General features: G+C 36.3%; 2 pseudogenes; one reads left to right on the forward strand and one right to left on the reverse strand.

Annotated features, from left to right (window-relative positions):
* LOC114084170 (E3 ubiquitin-protein ligase SH3RF1 pseudogene) lies at positions 1 to 1,600 on the reverse strand (annotated as a pseudogene).
* Positions 1,601 to 2,739: 1,139 nt separating this feature from the next.
* On the forward strand, positions 2,740 to 9,770 carry LOC114079482 (melanoma inhibitory activity protein 2-like; annotated as a pseudogene).
* The last annotated feature ends 6,044 nt before the right edge of the window (positions 9,771 to 15,814 follow it).

Here is a 15,814-nt window from a genome sequence, read left to right on the forward strand (position 1 = left end):
TTATTCTATTTTACTGTCCTTGTCATATTTGCTTGCTGAACTGCTCCCACAAGCCGATGAAGAATCATGTGGAGTTGTGGGAAGTCCAGGGTCACTATCTGGCCACTGGGCTTAGTTTCATGAGAGGCAAAGGTGATACTTGGGGAGGTCAATGAAGTGGCTGAAGCACAGGCCAGGTAGGTACCGGTTTGACTGAAACTGACAGCAGAGGCATGGGCACCAGAGCCTGCCATTGGTGGCAGAGGCTGTGGGGAGTCCAGCAAATGGTGGTGCAGGCCCCCAAATGCAGGTAGCATTCTGCACCTGGATGGGCATCAGTGCTGCTGTGGGGTATTCTTGATTATGTGCCGCAACTGCCCTCACTGCATTGCAACCCTGCTTGACTGTAATCTGCCCAGGCATGTGCAACAGGACCTTAGTTTGACCACTTATTTTGTTGTGAGCTGCTGACACTACAGCTGGAGAGACAACAATGGGTGTCCCAGCCACACCATTCCTCTGGAGCTTCTGGGAAGGCCCTCCTGCAGTGGAGGGACTGACCTTTGTCATCCCCTAACTTGTCTGACCCACAGTAGACATAGGAACTTTAGCTTGGGTAGCATTTATCACTGCCCTTCTGACAGATGCCACATAATTGCCAAGGAAAACCCCAATCTCAGTGGTATGCATTGACATCCCTTTGAACCAGCCATCCTAGCAATGCTCAAACACTGAAATCATCTCCCCTATTCCCAGTTCTAGCTCATCTTCTTTCTGGGAGTCTATGGGTGGATAGCCACATACACACTGGGGTGAGTCTGTGTTTGAAAATGTGCAATCTGTATAGTGGATCCTGCCATGGGTCTGGGTCCCATTTCAGCAGCAGCAAGAGCAACAGTAGTGTGGAGGTGAGGATAATGACAGACAGGAGATGGGGTGGTAGAGGGGAGGATTCATAGTTCCAAGGGCAGCTGGAGGGGGGACATCTAACAGGAAAACGAATGAGTAGCCTGTTGTCACTGAGATGCTTGGGAATGAGGTCACAGTTAACTCAGTGGTATTCATATGAATTTGAGAAGGGACGCTGCAGGAATTCCAGACAGTTCGCTGATTCTCCCAGCAGCTGTAGGGTTGCTGGAGCTGATGAGGACAGGAGGGCTAATCTCCATGGAATGGCAGTTCTGGGATGTATGGGAAGACTTCTTTGCCATGGTGAGGGAAGTGAAGGAATGCTGCTTTTTGGTGTTCTTCTTGGTGTCAGAGAGCTTTGGGGCAGTGCTGCTCTTGACTGTTGCTTAGGGACATTCTTCAGCATCAACTCCTATCATGGGAGGCTTATCCCTTTCCATCAGCTATTTAGCAGCTGAGTTAAACTCAATGTGGGAAATCAGAAATATTCCTACTTTGTTTGCCAACATTCATTCAGCCCAGTTTTCATCCACTCTGTATATCACAGTTAGAAAAACATCATTTGCAAACAGAAGGCAATCTTTGTCTACTTCCTTGTCTTTTACTTCAAAGTCATAAAGTGCTTTGCACTGAGGTGGGGGTTGAGGTAATGATTGAATAATCTGCTAAACTTTGGTGGGGGAAGAGCCATGGATCCCAATGACTTCCCCATGTTACCAGTTTCATCAACTTGTTGCAAAATGATGATGACATTTTGGTGAATTTAAAGTCACAGATTCCTTTCTTGGATAGTTTATAATGCTTTGGAACATAGTAACTGAGGTGTATCCCTCACTGGGGGACTCTAGGCTTGCACCCAAGGCTGCTGTCCATACTGGGAACCCTAAAGATCATTTGTGCTACAATTAGCCATAGTGCTGCCCTGAGCCTTGACTGCATTTGTTCAGTTGGTCCCACTGCCCCCACCAGGGCTAGGTGTCCAACGTCTCTGCTTGATGCTATCCAGAAGCCTGTTCAGCAGGATGTTACTGGGAAGCTCCTGAACACGCAAGCCAACAAGGGTCCTCCACTCAGAACAACTGAGATAAACTAGGATCCCCAGAAAACATCATTCACAAAACTTGTACTGGCAAGATAAGACTTTTGCAGCAGTATCCAGGTGTTCTAGACACACAGGACACTCCAAAAGATCCACAAGGCAGATTCATCCATCTTGATCTACTGTGATGAGAAAGGGTCTTCAGAAATGTCCATAGTTGTGTGCAGCTCTTAAAATGATTTTTTGTAACATGCATTTCAGACTTTGCTCTTGCACCCTGACTGCTCTTCTGTGTTTGTTGCCCCTTGCCCAGACCACCCTTTCCCACTGTTAGCTGTGTCTCTGATGCCATGGTGCCCTAGAGCCTCCTCTATGCTGCCACCCCCACATGCACACACACAAAATATGCCCCTACCTCCCACTTGCCCAGCTTTAAATGTTATTTTTTAAGTCAACAGAATGCTTGGTAGTTTTGAAACCAATATATTAGTATTAGAATAATCCATTTTCAAGCCTGGCTTGATTATTTTGTGACTGTGTGACTTTAGAAAAGTGACCCAACTTCTCTGTTTGGTTATTCTGTAGTGGAAGTAATAGTCCCTGTTGTAGAGAACAACAGGAACTACAAGCTCCAGTGTAGTGTGTCAGGATATACACTCCAGACATGGCAGGTATTATTACCCTGAATTTAAGACTGTATAAAACAAGAGCAGTAATGACAATGTGATGGGCACCTCACAGTGCAGAAGTAGCTAGCACCATCACTCTTTCTGTGACAGCAACTGGATGACACCAAGGTAGATGGGGCCTGGATGCTTGACACTGGTGACATATTTATGGCTCTCCCACTTTACTTGCAGAATGTTCCCCAGGACCTGTCCATCTGTGCTTTTGAGCAGGAGCAGTCCCTCTTGTTGCAGATCCTGCAGGACATTCTGGCTAACATGGTGGAGAATTTGGAAGGGGCAAGTACACTTTAGACTGGAGTATTTTAGTGTGCTCAGCTGCTATGGGATGGTGGCTCTTACAGGTACTGGAAATCATGTTTGTGGAGATAAGTCAATGACTTTCACTTGTGACTTCCTTGGGGTTGGCCTTCTGCTTTACCCAGCACTTCATCATATCTTTGACTTGAAAAAACAAATCCAAGTGCAATATGATCTGTGTGGCTGCCTCTTGTGCTCCTGGAAACAGCCTTTGTTTTACATCTGTGTCTCCCCGCATCTTTAGAGCTCTGACTCTTTCGGTTCTGACCAGTTGTTTTGTGCATGGCTCTTTGGTATTGAACATTATTTATTGTCAAATACCTTTAACTGTGTGGCAATGTTCTGTTAGGGTCTGTAAACAAGTCAGGATGGCGCCTGGCATTTTGCCAGAGGGAGTGGTTTGTGAAGTAATGCCAGCCAGCCATTAAGTGTGGAGATTCCTTATTGGTTGACTGCTGTATCTAGTTTATGTTAATTAAGATAAGCTGTGTGGAATGTATATATACCCCTCTGGTCCTACAATAAATGGCTCCCACTCCTGCTGTATCAATCTACACAAGTTGCTCATCACCCCCTGGTTATTTTGCTGCAGCCGGACAGCGGCAATGTTCTAAGCTCTTGTTTGGCAAATAAAATTTTATGGCACTGTTATGTACTTTAGATAATGAAATCACAGTGATATGTCTTTAGTGAATTGTAAATTTCCAAATAGATTTTTATTTTTTTTATTTTCTTTTGAAAATTAAAACTTTTCTTTCTGTCTTCAAATACAGATATTTTCCTTCAAAAGTCTGTCTGGTTATTTTAATTATTTTCCATGAGACACTCTCTTAATGACTGGGCTAGTGCTAACCAATTCATACAGTTTATAGTAGAAGTAAAGCAGAAGGATAAATGGTCACTTTTTTGGCTCTTCTCTACATTTTTAGGTGCATTCTAAGTGCTACTGTTGTGTAGTTTAATAAACTGGAGTATTTCCAGGAATAGAACCAAAATATTTCTTTTATCATTAATGATCTGTGGATTGATATCATTGTTTAATTATTAATCTACTTGAGATCAGAAAAGAGATTAATAATACATGGTTTCAAAAAATTAATGATTAATTGTATTGTAACATATATTTGCACCATCCATGTACAAATCTTATAGCTCTATAGTTTAAAATATTTTAGTGTCACAGCTTAGGACTTTAATCAGGCTGTGAATGAATTCTAAAATTTTACATGCATAATTTGATGAAAACCTACTATAGAAAAGAGATGCATTTCATAGAGCTGGATCTTACTTTCAGAAGCTAGTATTTCTTAGGAAGAAAACACTGTCAAATAGCTCAAGGGAAATGTATATGAGTTTTTAGGGGTGAGAAAGATTCTTATTTAAGCAGTTTTGATGATACCCAGGAGTGATATTCAATAAATTTTTAACTGCTTTGGCATAAGTACCAGTGAATCAGAGTGGCTAGAAGCCACAGTGCTGGAGGTTGGGTGGTCTGAGTGATTTGTGGAGGGCCCCTGGGGAGGTCCAGTGATGTTTACCAAGAGGAATAGTTGTTTTCCACTGTAACAATAATTTTAATCATGAGAGCATGTACAGGTTATATTTGATTCATGGATGCAGCTGGGATTCATAAGAATCATTTTTCGGACTCCCTGGATGCCTATATCATTTCTCCTTGAGTCTTCTGATGTCTCCTTCAAACTCCTTATGTACTGTGATGGTGAATCCTTTTGTCAAGCAAATTGACATCTCTCAGTTAACAAGTTATGCACAGTAGCTTCTCTGGAATGAAGATTCCCCATTTCCTAGGGTAACATGTGTCAGAAAGTAAACACTAATCTTTTTTTTTTTTTTTTTTTTTTTAGAGGGGGGTACCAGGGATTGAACTCAAGGGCACTCAACCACTGAGCCACATCTCCAGCCCTAGTTTTTATTTTATTTAGGGACAGGGTCTCACTGAATTGATTAGTACCTTGCTTTGTGCTGAAAGTGGCTTTGAACTCACAATCCTTCTGTCCCCGCCTCCTGAGCTGCTAGGATTAGAGGCATGCGACACCACATCCAGCTTACCGTTTTCTAAATATTGGATGCTACTGATTTCCTACAACACAATGCTTGCATTTTACAAAGAAAAATTATTCAGTACTAGAATTTTGATAGGAAATGAAATTAAAAATTGTAGAAAAGTGCACAAATAGCTGTTTCTGAACTCTGGAAATGTTCAAGAAGTACATGGGGTATTGCATCTGTCATCATCATCTCTAGTGATCTGGAGAATGATGACATGAATGGTGCAAAACTTTCTCACATTTAAATAAGTGGTAATACCAGGTGCCCATGTCACAGAATGGAAAGATTCAAAGGTAATTACCCCAGACTTCACTTTTTAGTAGGGTGTGGTTTAGTATCTTATTACTATTTGATATGCTATCAAAGTTTCTTTGCCATTTCAAAATCCTATAATCCTTCAAAGAAAAATAATTTTTAAGAATTCTCACTTTTTTCCCTAGTTAAAAATGGGAAAAGAAGAGTGGGAACTAATGGAACACCATTTGATGTATGTTCTGTCTGTCCATTTAATGATGAGAATAACTCTATTAGTGAATATTATTATTAGTATTACTATAAAGTGTGATTGAGATGCATATTCAGATGAAGAAAAGGCTCAGGAATTCGACTTGAAAGTAGGTAGCTTGATACAGGTGTAGTAGATGCAAAGAAGCTACTATTATTTAGTGACTTTTACATCCAAACAGAAACAGCTCTGGCAAAGAAGCTACTATTATTTAGTGACTTTTACATCCAAACAGAAACAGCTCTGGCAAGTAAAGAGGAATCTGCAGCCTGGTTTTTGTGTGTTTTAGTTGATAGCTAACTTCTTCTATTGGGGTTTGGAACTGAAGACAATTGGTTTGAGTCCCAGAACTGTTGCTTTGTAGTGGTATGCCTTGTATGATATGTGTTGCTATAATTGAATATCATCTTTGGTAAGTTATAGCAAAGACACTTATTAGCTCTTGGCTTTAGAAGTTCAAGAGCATGGCACTGGCATCTGCTGAGTCCTAATGGGTCATAAGGTGGTAGAAGATAGCACATGGTGTTATGATTTCAATCTGTAATGTCCCCTGAAGTGTTTGTATTTTTTGTTTTGTTTTGAGGCAGGGTCTCACTAAATTGCTTAGGGCCTGGCTAAATTGCTGTGGCTGGCCTTGAACTTGTGATACTCCTGCCTCTGCTTCCTAAATGTCTAGGATTACAGGTATGTGATACTATGCCCACTTGATAATTTGATCCTGACACAGGTATATACATTGTGAAATATTAACTATAAACTAATTAACATCCATAACCACACATAATTACATTTGTCAAAAAGTTTCTAAACTTTCATACCCTATCAAACAGGAAAAGTGATTTCGTTTACATTGATACAGCTATGGCCATAGAATTATAATCATTCTAATTGTACATGGTGACATAATGCCTTTGAACTTTTCATGCATTTAGAGATATTTAGAAAAGCAATGACTTCTAGTGAGTTCTTTTCTTCAAACATTAGATCTGGCTTATTAACAATTAAGCACAACTAGGAAGAAAAATAAATTTAGATACCCTTTATTTACATCAAGCAAAGACTCTTTATCTGAACAAAAACTTAATTCACCTTCAGGAGCTAAATCCATTTCAAAGAGTCATATTATATCCTTCTATTTTCCATATATTTATAACAACTAGCCTACTTGAAAGTTTTTACCTTCTATGAGAATTCAAAAGAAAATAACATCTGGAAAAAGATTTTGAAGACTCTTAAATAGTTATCTAGAAAAACTGACATGAAAATCATCAGAAGTTTTAAGCTTCTTCTTTTTTAAAAACATGGCATACTTTTTAAAAGTAACTTGTAAAAGCTGATTTGTGCCCATGTTAGCAACTCTTCTAAAATTACTGTTAAAATAGTCTAACAGGAGAGTTTTTCCTATAGAAATAATCCATATTACTTCTGTATAAAGTGTCAACAGGGCTAGGGATGAAGCTCAGTGGTAGAGAACTTGCCTAGCAGGTAGAAGGCCTTGGAGTTTAACTCCCAACACTGCAAAAAAGAAAAGGAAGAAAGGAAAAAGAGAGGGGACACAAGGGGAGAGAAAGGAATTAGTCATTAAAACAAAAGGGCAAGTGGTACAAATATAAATATATAATGTACTAGCTCTTTAAAAATTTTACAGAACTTTAGCATTTTAGTTACATCACACTGGGTGATATTATGACCGTATAGAATGTCACATAATATGTTCTGTCTTGGACTGGCCTGAAACAAACCAATGGGTGTGTGACCTAGAGAGGACTTCTCCCAGACTTGATTGGGACAGGCTTGAACCTGTGGTGCTTTAGGATTCACAGCATAGTGAAGGAGCCAAGACTTCTCTGACAGGCAGTGTGAGAGTGCTAGGCCCATGGGAGCCCATGTCTGGGGCTCCCCATGTCAATTCCTGCAGCCATCTCCCCCACCTGATGGTTCACAATAGTCTGCTGTGTTGCCCAAAGGCCTGAGTGTCCACAGCCTGTTTTGGCATGGCTGGGCATGGTGTGGTTGTGGAGTGAATAGCCAAAGTAGCCTTAGCATGATGGGGGGGGGCAACAGCTGCACCTCAGCCATACTTGGGGTGGTTCTGGAAGAAGTTAGTAGGGTTATGGTGAGTATTGTCTGAAGACATAGAAACACACCCTAGTCGTTATTGTTGTTCATGGGAATTGGTGATATATACAGCTATTGAATTTTTTCTTGTTTTTGCAGTGAAGTTATCCGTCTGTGAGAAGCAGGTGTTACATGAGAAGAGAAAAAATCTTGCTCTAAAACTTTCTGGACTAGATGAAGAAAAATGTGAACTACTTGAAAAAGTTAGTCTTGTTCAAAAACAGAATGAAGGCTTAGAGTCATCTTTAAAGGATGCTATTTTGGAGAAGGAGTTAATAGAAGCAGAAAATTTGGAGGCAGTATATGAAAATCTGGATAGGTCCATATCTAAACTTGAGGATTAAATACTCCTTCTAAGAAAGAGCTAAAAGAAGAGGAAACTAAATATTCTCAACAGGATAAATTGATGGTGGATATATCAAAAAGGATTAAGTTCTTATAAGATGAATCATAATCCCTCAAATCACAAATACCTGAAGCTAAAACAACCTTGAGATTATTTCAAATGAACGAGGATTTAAGGTAGCAATAAAAGAGGTTTTGAATGAAAATAATCAACGTCAGGAAAGTCAGAACAGCATTTATACGAAGCTGAAGTATGGAAAGAAAAAGTGAATGGCCTTAATACACAGAAAACAACACTTGAAGACTCCAAAGTACATGCAGAACAAGTTGTAAGAGATAAAGAATATCACATTAATTTTCTGACTGAACACTTGCTGCAGATGAAAGATTGGGCTTCTGTGCTTGGAGAAGTCCTAATAGATGATGGTAGTATGGAATTGGAAATGAAGAGTGTTTTTGCTCACTTAGAGGATCAGCCAAAAGGAGATTTGAAAGAACGGTTTTGTGCTACTAAGTTAAATGCCTCTTTTAAAACCTTACAAGGAGAAAAAAATCAAATGTTTACTTTATTCTCTGAATTAATTGAAATAAAGGAAGACCTTATAGAATATATTAAAAATCTTGACAGGACAAGCATCTTTGCAGTCAAAAAATACACAATTTAAAAGTGAGAATCAGAATCTTCAGCCGAAACTTAATGTCATGATTGAAATATATCAAGAAAATAATATAATGAAACTCCAAAGAAATTAATAGAAGAGAAAAAATTACCAGGTAGAGCTAGAAGAGAAGCTTTCCAAAATGATGGAAAACATCAGCCATGCAAGTGAACAGCTGGAGACCTATAGAAAGCAAGTCAAAGACCTTGAAGAAGAATTGGAGAGAACCATTCATTCTTATCATGGGCCCATTATGTACTATGAGAAAAAAGCACATGATAATGTGTTGGTAGCTCAGAGTGCTGAAAGATACTTCAATGATTTAAGGAAACAAAATGCTCATGACAGACAAAACTTAACTGGAAAAGAGTTTAAATTTATACTTGTAGAAAACAATCCTTCTGAACTTGATGATTCAAGTACAGTCTTTGGCAGAGAAAATTCCCCAAATGGTCCCTCACCATTCGGTCAACCTTCATCTGAGATAAAGTCTCTACATTTGGAAAAGAAAGGGTCCACTCAAACTCTCACCTTTGCTTCCAAGGGTAAGAGGAAGAGACTCAAGAGGCCCAGAGAATCCTCTGGTCCCTCAGATTATCAATGAAAGGAGAGACTCAGGCTATGGGATAACTGATCCTCAGAGAGTGCCTTATAACATTGAGCCCCTGTCACCTCCATGGAAATAGAACCCTAAGATGATGATGGCTCCACCAGGCCAATCATATTCTGATCCACATCTTCCTCTACCAAGGCATGATGGATGTTATTGTAATTATGGTGGACCATATGGATCAGTAGAACCCAGAAGTTCTATTATGCTGCCTTTGGATAAAATGGATGGGCATATGTCTTCAGAAATGGAATCCAGTAGAAATGATACAAAAGTTGATCTTGGTAATTCCCATGTGCCTGATTCATCTCTCCCTGCTGAAAATGAAACAACTGAATCTAGCTTTGCTTTCTCACTTTTCCCTCCACTCAGAGGTCCATTGTTTCCAATGGATCCAAAGAATCAGTTCATGAGAAGAGGACCTTTTTTTCCTCCATCTCCTCCAGGAAACATGTATGGAACATTGAGAATATTTTCCACCGGATCCACTGCCCCCTGCATTCCCAATGAGACTGTGGTATTTTCCTCATTATCTCCCCACAAGAGCTGAATTTCCCCTCCACCACCCCCTGCATTCTGAAAGTAGAAGTGACTTCCCTTCAGGGTTTATTCCACCTTCAAATGAGCCTGCTACTGAACATGCAGAAGCACAACAAGAATTCTGACAATATTTTTTTGATCTGCCTTCAAAAGTAATATATACCTCATTTTTAGATTAACTAACTGCTTTTACTCAAGTGATTATACTTTTGCTCCAATTGAAGCTTAATGGAATTACAATTCTTAGAATAGTATTTTATAAATAAACATGGTTTAAATATGGATCTTATGAGTAAATTATCATTGTATATTATTCTAGATAGTGTCTTAATTTGATTAATTTACATAAGCAACAATGGAAATATTATATATATATTATTATATAATATTATATATATATTATATAATATTATATATATATAAATATTATATAATATTATATATATATATATATATATATATATATATATATATATATATATATATATATATATATAATATTTTTGTCAGGGATATTTTAAAATCTAAACAAAACTTGTGCCTTTATACAACTAAATGCATTTATTATGATTGTAGCAAATGTGAAAATAACTTTATGCTTAGTGAAAGATTTTAATTGATTTAAAGTCTTGTTGGATTGATGATAATAATAGAAATCAGCTAGTTTTTCCATAAAAGAAGAATAACTAAAGCATATTAAGAATATACAAGAAAACACAACTGTGTCATGTAAACAGGAGATTTCAAATATAAAAAAATTCTAGTTCTCAGAAAAATTTTTGAAATTGGAAAACACATTTAAGTTCACTCAGTCCCCATTGTCCCTGATATCCTTTATTTTATTCCCATTTTCATAAAATTAAAAATTGTATTCTTCTCTGGGCTAGGTCTCCTTTTTTATTTTTTATTGAGAGGCATGTCTAGAGGGTATGATGTGCTAATTCAATGAAGATTTTTGTGGTAGAATGGGGAATTCCATCGGTTAAAATTATATTCCAATGAGTACAAAATTGTACAAAAGCACAGGTTGCATATGCAGAGACTTATCTGTCTTTAAATAAGTAGGCTTGTCCATATCGGCAAAGCAGAATAATAAATGAGAAATGTAAGCAGATACATTTTTAGATCAATAGGCAGTAGCCAGATAAATCCAGAATGAGTATCAGTGAAAATATTAAGAAAGAAGTAGGCATGAGAGGAGGGAAATGGATAACATGCATGTGCCAAAGGGCATTAGAATGTAGGCCTCATGGATTTTCAGATTCCCACATAGGGGCCTGGAAGTGTGTACAGTGAGAACATTTAATGACATTGGCATGAGCTTTTTGGGAAGCCATGGAAAAATCTTCATTAATAATTGTGCATTTTGATGAAAAAAAATCCATGAGATTTTACATCATCTGAAAATAAAAGATAAAGACATCTCACAGCTGTATCTGTGTGAGCATTATTCTCTATCAGAGGTTCAGGAATCTTGGTGTGGGTGTACGTATGAGCAAGGAAGATGGGAGACATATGATGCTGTGAAAGAGTTTGAAGGGTTAAAAAAAGAGATAGTAAATTGGGATCCAAATGAGGGGATAACACAGCTATAGAAATATAAGGAATTAATTCATAAATTAATTTCTAATTTATTTATTTAAAAAAACATATTGATGGAGATTAATCCCAATTATTTTAAGTTTAATTTACTTATTTTAATCATAAAATAAGAATATAAGAAAAATGTGAATAACAGTATTAATTATGTCTTCTCTGTTGAAAAATTTTAGAAGCAATGGATGTTATATTATATTATAGACATTTTTTAGAAATAAAGATTTTATTGTCTGGCCATCTAGAAAATTTTGTGAGTTAGAATTTTAAAGACATCTATATTTGTATTTAATTAATTGATTTGAATTGAATTATCTGGCTCCATTTACTTGTTTAAATTTTAATTCATGAGTGCTAATTTTTTAAATGCCAGTGTGATTCCTGTCTATATATACATAATATATAGACAGGACAGGCCTGTATAATTGGAAATGCCAGGTATAAAATCTAATAGCCATGATGGACACTGAAATCAAAGGTTTCAGATAGATGGCTATTTGTCCCTGATAGTTATCAGATTTATTCCCATCATCACCACGTTTATATTCTCCTATGCATTAAAATAATTTTTTGAATGTATTTGAGAGTTAACCCTGGATAAATTGGCCTTTGGACAAAGACAGAATGTGAAAATATTTAGAGTTAGATAAAATAAGACTGATCAGAAAAATACATTAACTAACATAGAATATTAAAAAATGTAAATAGCCACAATACTAACTTCTTCATCAGGTCATACTGTACTTTTAGCTCAGATACAAGTCAGTTCAGATATAAACAATGCGGAAATCTGTGAAATTCTCAAAACAAAACAAAAAAAAAATTAAAAGAAAGCTTATACATTTGGTATCTATTTTTGTCTTTCTTTCCTGTAACAGTAGTTAATAAAGCCAGCTGAAAATGGATAAGATAGCCAGCCAAGCAGTTTGGATTTAAAAAGACATTTTTTTTCCCTTCTCTTATTGATATAGGCAGCCACCTCAAAAACAAACAAACAAACAAACAAACAACAACAACAACAACAACAACAACAACAACAAAAAACTCTAAGTTATAATTCACAAAAGAGAGCTTTATTTAGCTGGCCAGGGACTGTCTCCCACCCATAGAGACTGATGCTCTGTGGAAGAACCACAATTTCCTTGCCTGTGTCTTGGAAATTTAAGAATGGAAAAAAAAAAAAAAAAAAAAAAACACAATCCAGGGGCTTTTCTCAGTATCATACAAGCAAAGATGTTACAGAGGCTAAAAAAAGCAGTTAGCTTAATCACATCATCAAACACATGCTCCACAACCATATCCTGGGTTGCAGCTGATTAGGGGCAATAATCTATTTTAAAGTCATGTAGACCCATGAATGTACTCAAACCCAGGATGTAGCTCTCCACGACTACCACCATATCCTGAGTTGGTTACATTCTGTGGATACAGAAAAACAATTTTTGAAATTTTTGAAAGAAGACACTTTCCATTTCAGTTTTTCAGAAACAGCTCTTGTAACAGTTTTTTTTTTTAATAGAAGGTAGCAAAATTGAGTGAAAAATCTTACCTCTATAATCTATAAAATTTACTAATCTATAACCTCTAACATATACTCTTACTGACTTTTTGATTAGTTTACAACACAACATTGTCTGAATTGTTTTTTTATAATCCTAGTAAATCTTGTAGGACCTGTAATTTATATTTTTAATTTAAGACTGGTCAAGCTAGAGATCCAGCAGAAGCTAAGAAGTAAGGAAAACTGCTCTAATCAATTTTTATAAGATTATTTTCTTTTTTTTAAAAAAAAACTGTGAGTTGTAGTTGGACACAATGCCTTTATTTTATTTACTTATTTTTATGTGGTGCTGAGGATCCAACCCAGTTCCTCACACAGGCTAGGTGAGAGCTCACCTGCTGAGCCACCTCAGCCCCATAAGATTATTCTCTTAAAGCATGGTGTTGTAGTTTATATTCTTTCTGGAGAGTTACTCCTCCTTTTTTGTTTTTGTCTTAAATCTTGGTAGATATGTTTTGAGAGTTATTGAGATTAGTATTGTAAGTTGATTTTTCCCAATGGATATGCCACAATCCCATCATTATTCATGACTGAGAATCCCCTTCCTTATATTTACTGTGATGCCTTTTAAATTGTACAGTAAATTTACTCCCCTTCAAAGGCTGTTACTGTACATTAAGTATTCTGTCACACAAGCAAGTCTTTTATTGTCAAGTGCTGTGATTTAACCATCTGATATTTTAGAAATATTCCAGTGTTTAGTAATATGGTGGGCCTCCCTCATTGCTTTTTTTTCCTTCTATAAGTTGTTCCTGACTATTGATTCTTTTAATATATAATTGTTAATGGTATTTGATTGGATTTATTAATTCTCATATGTAGCCTACATGAGAGAGACTGCTATATTATTAGCATCCATCCATTTGAATTTGTTAACTTGGAAATTTATGCCTGAGCCATTATAGCATATTCTGTGATTTGAAGAATTATTAGTTACAGTGAGTTAAAAGTATACATGTTTTCCTGAGTGTTTGGGCAAATTCAGATAGCATTTAATTAGTATTCTAAGAGCTTTCCTGTTCTAAAACAGGGATTATTTAGGAAGTGATAGATCATAGACCTTTGTTGACTTGTTTAATTAAAAAAAATAATCAAATTTGCAAATGCAATTTAGAAGATCTTTCCTTGAATTAGATCATACATGTGTTAGTGTGGAAGAGTGCTAAGATTACTCTACTATATCTGCTTCATTTTTCAACATCTGAAAAGGGAGTTTTACCTGGTTAATAAAAAAAAGCCACAGTAAATCCAGAAAATAGGGTAAATGTCTTAATAAATTACTGAACTTCAATTTGGGACCTCATTTACTTATTAAGTTTATGGTAAATTTTTCAAAGTAATAACAGGATAACAGCAGTATCATGTAGTTTAAAATAGAGATCATATTCAATATTTCAGTACACAGAGATGCTATTTAATTATTTATAATTTCTTTTATATCAATGCTGTACCAGTGTGTCCTTATTTAGTACTTTGAATTTTCCATTTTAAAATTACTCAGCCTGTACTTGAGAGTATTTAGGAGACTGCTCTGTTGGAGTTCTAGTGAGTCTATAGTTCTGCCATTTGAAAACGCATGTCAGGGTTTGGGGCTGTAGCTCAGTGGTAGAGTGCTTCTCTAGCACATATGAGGCACTGGGCTCTATCCTCAGCACTACATGAAGATAAATAAATAAAATAAAGGCATGTCGTCCATTTACAACCACAAAAAATTAAAGAAAAATAGAAATACATGCAAAGATGAAAAATGGTAAATAAAAAAGGTAGCATACTAACTAATGAGAATACTAGTCATTAGACAGAAAGCAAGTGTACAAATAACCAGTGCAAAGCCTATGTCAGTAGGTATAAATTTGGTTTATAGTTTAACAAATTCTAATCAAATATTTGTTTCTTTCCCTTTACACAAGGTTTAAATTGATTTCCTGTTTAAATATAATTGATTTACCTACATGCAAATGTTTTAATGAAAGTGTACAGTGTGGCTTTCATTTAATACTTTGTTAACTGGCAGTTGGTTCACTTCTTTAACAAACTATCTTTCTCCAAGGAACCCATGTATCACACTCACGTTCTTTTGGGGGGAAACAAACTTGTTGGTAAAAAACAAAGTTGTTTGAATTTGTTTTAAATATTTATTGTTTGGATGAGACCTTATTTGAAAATTTTAGGAAAAAATATGAGAAAAGTATTAGTAATTCCATTTTCAGCTTGCAGCCAGGCAGTGTTCTGGCTATAGAAAAGAGAAACTCCCTAAACTCGAAAAGTTTTAAAGGATTTATTTAAGAGGTGATAAATTACCAAAAATAACCAAATACTAAATAATCAAATAAGTAAATCAAATAAGTAAAATGAAAAAATGTAGGGGAGTTCAGAGGCTTTGGAAGCATCTGAGGTAGCTCAGGACATGAGGGATCCATAATTCCATAGAGAAAAGAAATGCACTGAGGTGAGCCTGACACTCTTGGAAAGATAGGGCTTAAAATATGCATGTTGTTGAGATGCAGAGCAGTTATAATACAAAAGAAAAGGCTTCAGCTTGTTAACACATGTTCCAAGGTCTCACATTATCCCGCAACATAGTACTCTTACTAACCTGTATTAATTTATTAATTCCACAGATGCATGTGTAAGCTCTAGGGTACTAACTCAAAGATTAGTAAAGTAGAACCAGTAGAAGGAAAATGTAATATCTGAATATATGAGTAATGTAAAAGAATAAAGAAAGCAGAGAAAATAAGAATACATAAGACTGAAACTTTTCCGAAATTAGATTATCCTCCTTCAAGACTTTGTAAATAAACTTTAAAGCATTGAAACCATGCAATTTAAGGAAGAGAAATTTGTGGCACATAATTTGTATTTTAGAAATTTTTAAAAGAATATGAGATGAATTG

The sequence above is a fragment of the Marmota flaviventris genome, chromosome 6 (genome assembly GCF_047511675.1).
Source record: "Marmota flaviventris isolate mMarFla1 chromosome 6, mMarFla1.hap1, whole genome shotgun sequence".
Classification (NCBI taxonomy): domain Eukaryota; kingdom Metazoa; phylum Chordata; class Mammalia; order Rodentia; family Sciuridae; genus Marmota; species Marmota flaviventris.